This window comes from Octopus bimaculoides, chromosome 26 (genome assembly GCF_001194135.2).
Source record: "Octopus bimaculoides isolate UCB-OBI-ISO-001 chromosome 26, ASM119413v2, whole genome shotgun sequence".
NCBI lineage: Eukaryota > Metazoa > Mollusca > Cephalopoda > Octopoda > Octopodidae > Octopus > Octopus bimaculoides.
Window position 1 is genome coordinate 4319831 of NC_069006.1, and position 5768 is coordinate 4325598.

Here is a 5768-nt window from a genome sequence, read left to right on the forward strand (position 1 = left end):
TATATATATATATATATATATATATGTATGTATTTATATACGGAATGGACTGAGCGGCGCAGGAAGACACACGTGGATGGAAAGGGTCGCAGAAGAGGTCACAGATATGTGACGAAAAATTTCCGGACAATGGACATAAGATAAAATAAGAACAGTAATAAACGAGTGACGAACGAATATATAGTGCGTGTGTCTATTTGGGGATGAAAAAAACCATCCCGAAATATAGCAATAGATAGATATACACACATACGCGCGTGTATGTGTGTAACATCGTTTAACCTCCGTTTTCCTTGCTGGCATGGGTTGGACAGTTTGACAGGCGCTGGCATACCAGAGGACTATGCTTTGGCATGGTTTTTATGGTTGGCTGCCCTTCCTAACGCTAACCAGTGTATTGGTGCTTTTTATGTGGCACCAGCTCCAGTAAGGTCCCAGGTAGCTTACAACGACAAAGATCCCTCAACTGAGTTGGATGTTGTACTGAGGAAAGTGGCCTTGTGTCATGCCGAGAGATTAAAGGTATAATTGAGGGCTTATTGGCTAACTGTCCATCCTGTTATCCATAAGTAACAATCCAAAGAAGTATTCAATACAAACATGGAGTGTGATAATTTGTTTTCGTTGGTCACGTTGCCTGTTAATCTAGAGTAGTGGTTCTCATCCAGAGTCCATATGTCCCTGGAGGTGCTTATACGATTTTTTGGGGACCCATGCAACAAAATAGTAAACAGAAGATCCACAATATTTTAAAAGCCCCTGCAAAAAATTATCTTTAGATGTATGTATTGCAAGAAAGAGTGAGGTTTCTTTCTTTAACATTTTACATAGTTCAACCTATATAAGTTAATGTGGGGGAAACAAAATAGGAATTTTGAAAGAGATTTCTATAAAACTAGTTTTTTAAAAATTGAATGGTTGGGTGGGGGCCCACCAGAATAAAATAGTAATCAAAGGGGTCCATAGATAAAAAATGGTTGAGAACCCCTAATCTAGAATGGCCACAATATGCAGCCACTTCTTCAGACAGATCAATGTGTGTGTGTGTGTGTGTGTGTAGTGAAGACACGTGGCTTAGTGGTTAGGGTATTCAGCTCAGTCATAAGATCAATTCCTGGTGTTGTGTCCTTGAGCAAGACACTTTAATTCTCGTTGCTGGAGTCCACTCAGCTGGCAAAACTGAGTTGTACCTGTAATTCAAAAGGGCCAACTTTGTCACATTCTGTCATGCTGGATCTCCCTGAGAATTATATTAGGGGTATGCATGTCAGTAGAGTGCTCAGCTACTTTCGTGTTATTTTCATGAGCAGGCTGTTCTGTTGATCAGATCAGGTCACTGTAACCAAGTGAAGTGCCTGTACGTATGTATGTGTGTGTGCATGTATAAGGGAGCACCCAAAAGTAACCAGAAATGCTCTCTGTGGGACAAGCCTGTTGTAGTTCAGGCTTCTGTCACTAGAAGCTGCTTGATGTAACCCTGCTGACTAGCAGTGTCAGCTCAACTCCTACTGCCATGTGGTGAGTCTCTGCTTCACAGTGCTTCTCCCTTTTGGCCAATGGTTGAAATGATGGAACAGTGTGCTTCTATGAAATTCTGTTTTTTGCTAGGGAAAACGGCAGCCAAAACAGTTGTCATGCTTCAAACAGCTTACAAGGCCGCTACCATGAGAAAAAACACAAGTTTACAAGTGGTTTCCATGCTTTAGGAATGGTCATTTGTCACTTGAAGACCAACCTCATCCAGAGCAACCATTGACCTAAACAAATGAAAACATCATGAAAATTCATGAACTGATATTGGAGAACCGGCAGTGAATTGATGAATTGAGAAACAATTCTTAACCCTTTTCATACCAACCCACCTGAAACCGCCTCTGGCTCTGTAGTACAAATGTCTTGTTTTCAAAAGTTCTGAATTAAAATCTTCCACCAAACCTTAGTCACAATTTATGTTCCTAACACTAGTTTAATGATAACTAAGTTATTTTACTAAATTCTTTGTTATATTTAAAGTAATTGAAAGAAACACAGAGTATCTCAACAGAAATAGGGTAAAAAAAGGGTTAAAATATATGATAGAGAAACAATTCCTCACCCTTTTGAAATCAACCTGGCTCTAAGTATAAATGTCTTGTTTTCATAAGTTTTGAATTAAAATCTTCCACCAAACCTTAGTCACAATTTATATTCCTAATATTAGCTTAATGATAACGAAGTCATTTTACTAAATTCTTTGTTATATCTGAAATTAATTGAAAGAAACACAGAGCATCTCACAATACGGTAATGAAAGGGTTGAGATGGTGTTTGGAACATAAATGAACATGAAATTTTGATGGAAGGTTTTTAAATCACTTTAATCCTTCTTTTACCATATTTCTATTGAAATGAACTGACTTTGTTTCAATCCATTTTGAAAATAATGAAGAATTTGCAAAAAATAACTTTTCCATTATCAATCTGGTGTTTAGAACATAAATTAGCAAGAAATTTTGATGAAAAGGTTTTAATTTAGAATGCATCAACCCTTTAGCATTCAGATTACTCTATCAAATGTAATGCTTATTTATTCACATTGTTTTGAATTAAAGATGCATCATTTCATAACTTCAAGATTTCCATGATGTGATTGCTTATCTTTAGAATAACATTGTAGGGCAGGTGTGAGAGGTTTGAAGTTAAAACAGGTAAAATATTATGGCCGGATATGGCTGGTTTAAATATCAAAGGGTTAAAAACACTAATTTTGTAGCACAGAACCAAAGGCAGACTCAGGCAGGTTTGTATCAAGAGAGTTAAACAAAATGCTTAAATCCACTGCTGGTGTTTTTCTTGTTTATAAAAACAATGCAAAAGAAACCAACTATACTGGATTTGAAGTCATGGCTTCTATTGCTATTTTCTTTGTCAAAAGATTATCTGCTGGTTTGGGGCCTTCAAAGACATGTGGAATGAAAGATCCTTTACTTGAAAGACAGGAAAGAGTGAATGACAAGAAGGGCATCCAGCTGTGGAATAATGGTTACAAATTTCAGATGGCCTGCAGAAGGGCTAAGTTGGTTACACTGACCCGCAGTCCTCAACAGGTGCTTATTTGTAACCATTATTCTACAGCTAGATGCCCTTCCTGTCATTCACCCTTACCTGTTTTTCAAGTAAAGGATCTCTCATTCCACATGTCTTTGAAGGCCCCAAACCAGCAGATAATCTGCACTCAAAGGGAAGAAAGGCGAAGTCAACTGCAGCAGGAGGAAAAACAGGCAGAAGAAATGGTGTTAAGCATTTTGTCCGACACACCAACGATTTTGCCAGCTTACTGCCCTTGGCTGTAAAATGGTGCTTTGTCAGTATACTCATCTAACCCATGCTAGCATAAACAATGGACATTAAAAGCAAAATGATGGTAGATGAACATGCTCTGCCACAAATGGGTGTTATTGTATGTTGTGAGCAGAGGCAGAACAGAAGAAATGCACTGTTCAAATACACAAATTCCTGCAATAATTTGGAACCAGATTTATGAGTGGTTGTGGTTAAGAAGTTTGCTTCTCAACCACCTGGTTTACCATTCAGTCTGCTGCACGGTAACTTGGGGTCTGTCTTCTCCACTAGCCCCATATTGGCATATAGGTTCCCAACCTGGACGGAATGCCAGTCCATCGCAGGTGTGCTGCAACATGCAGGAGGAAAGAGTCAGCCAACTTCTGCTGGAGCCACATGGAGCTTAGGTGTTTCACTCATAAACATACTCATCACCCGGTCTGAGATTCGAACCCACAATCCTTTGACCACAAGTCTGCTGCTCTAACTACTAGGCCATGTGCCTCCACAACAGATGAAACTATGGAGTACTAAATTCAAGACCATGTTGTTTTCTCCTATCATATAAACATACATGGGATGAAGAACTGAAGAACAAGCTCAGGAAGCTGGACCTTTCAGGCAAGATGACAAAGGACTGAGATACCTGGTGCCTGGTATCTGTACCCTGCAGAAATGTTAAGACTGATCCTTCTGGTTGTGTAAGGCACCCATGGCAGCGCTATGTAAAAGCACCCGTGCGGCATCATGTGTCTGTGCAGTGATGTGGAAAAGCACCCAGTCTACTCTGTAGGGTGGTTGGCATTAGGAAGAGCAGCCAGCTGTAGAAACTATGCCGAATCAGACTGGAGTTTGCCAGCATTGACAACAGACATTAAATGATGATGATGATGAGATGATGTATGAGTGTGTTGCACCTCTTGACATTTTGTGGTAGTTGTAAAAGAGTGTCACCCTCATGTGAGCAGTGTCTTTCATTTCCAACATTCCATGGAAAACATGTCCAGCCATGAGGGAATGTTACCTTGCTTGGAAATAAATGTTGATTGGTAACATAAGGGTGCTGGGCCACAGAAAATTGGCATCAACAAATTCTGCTTGCCTCATACAAGCATGGACACTTGGAAAAGTGATCTATGATGATGATGATGAAGACTCCAATACTAAACCGGCACGAGGGCCAGTCAGGCGGTACTGGCCCTCGTGCTGGTGGCACATAAAAGCACCCACTACACTCTCGGAGTGGTTGGCGTTAGGAAGGACAACCAGCTGTAGAAACTCTGCCAGATCAGATTGGAGCCTGGTGTTGCCATCTGGTTTCACCAGTCCTCAGTCAAATCGTCCAACCCATGCTAGCATGGAAAGCGGATGTTAAACGATGATGATGATGAACTCCACACTAACATATTCTGTTCATCTCTCCAGCTTCCTGCATCAAAACATTGCATACAATTCCTTAAATTCAATGCCATAAATCTCTTTCAAAATATATTTTAAAACGCTATATATATATATATATTATCCAAGATACCTTCTTTAAATTTTAGGATTCAGTCCCACTGTGTGGTGCCTTGGGCAAGCATCCTCTAATGTAACACTGGGTCAACTAGATGCCTTGTGAAGGAATTTGATGGACAAACATAGAAAGAAACCTGTCTTACATACATATACAGATAGATAGATGTATGACGTGTGTCTGTGTGCTTCTGTGTGTGTGTGTGTGTGCATGCCTTGACATCAAGTGATGGTTGCATAGCTGTAAATGAGCATCACCATCATACAAGCGATGTTGTTCATTTCCAGTCTTCTGTGAGAAACAAGTCTGGCCATGAAGAGATAGATATTACCTAGCTTCGAAAGAGTCGAGGGTTGGTGACAGCAAGGGCATACAGTCATAGAAAATCTGCCTCAGTGAATTCCATCCGACCTTTGCAAACATAAAAAAGTGGACATAAAATGATGACAATGATGATGGTGATGATGACGATGGTGGGTGGTGGTGGTGGTGGTGGTGGTGACACATCACTTTCATCTGAATTAAAATGACTCAAAGACAAACAGACAAGATAAAATGTAAAATTTTTTATTTGTTTATTCTTTTGATTTGTAATTTTTTTTTCTTTTAAATGAATGTACAAGATGCGAGATGTTTTAGATTCCCCTGTTGTTAAAGATTAAAGATTAAAAAAAAAAAAATAAAAAGGGCTGCTTCTTTTCAACCCTTTTCTTTCTTTCTCCATTTTGTTCAACCCCCGTCTATCTATGTACTCCATTGCTAACCCCTCACCCTATATTATTGAAAGAAACAATATTTCAAACAAAACCACAGACGTCCAATATGGACATTTGTGAATTCTGATGTCCTGGTCCCTTGGAATTTTCTTAGTATCTCTGATTTCCGGGTCGCACGTTTCCTGGTGGAGGAGGTCTGACACCTCGCGGCGGGG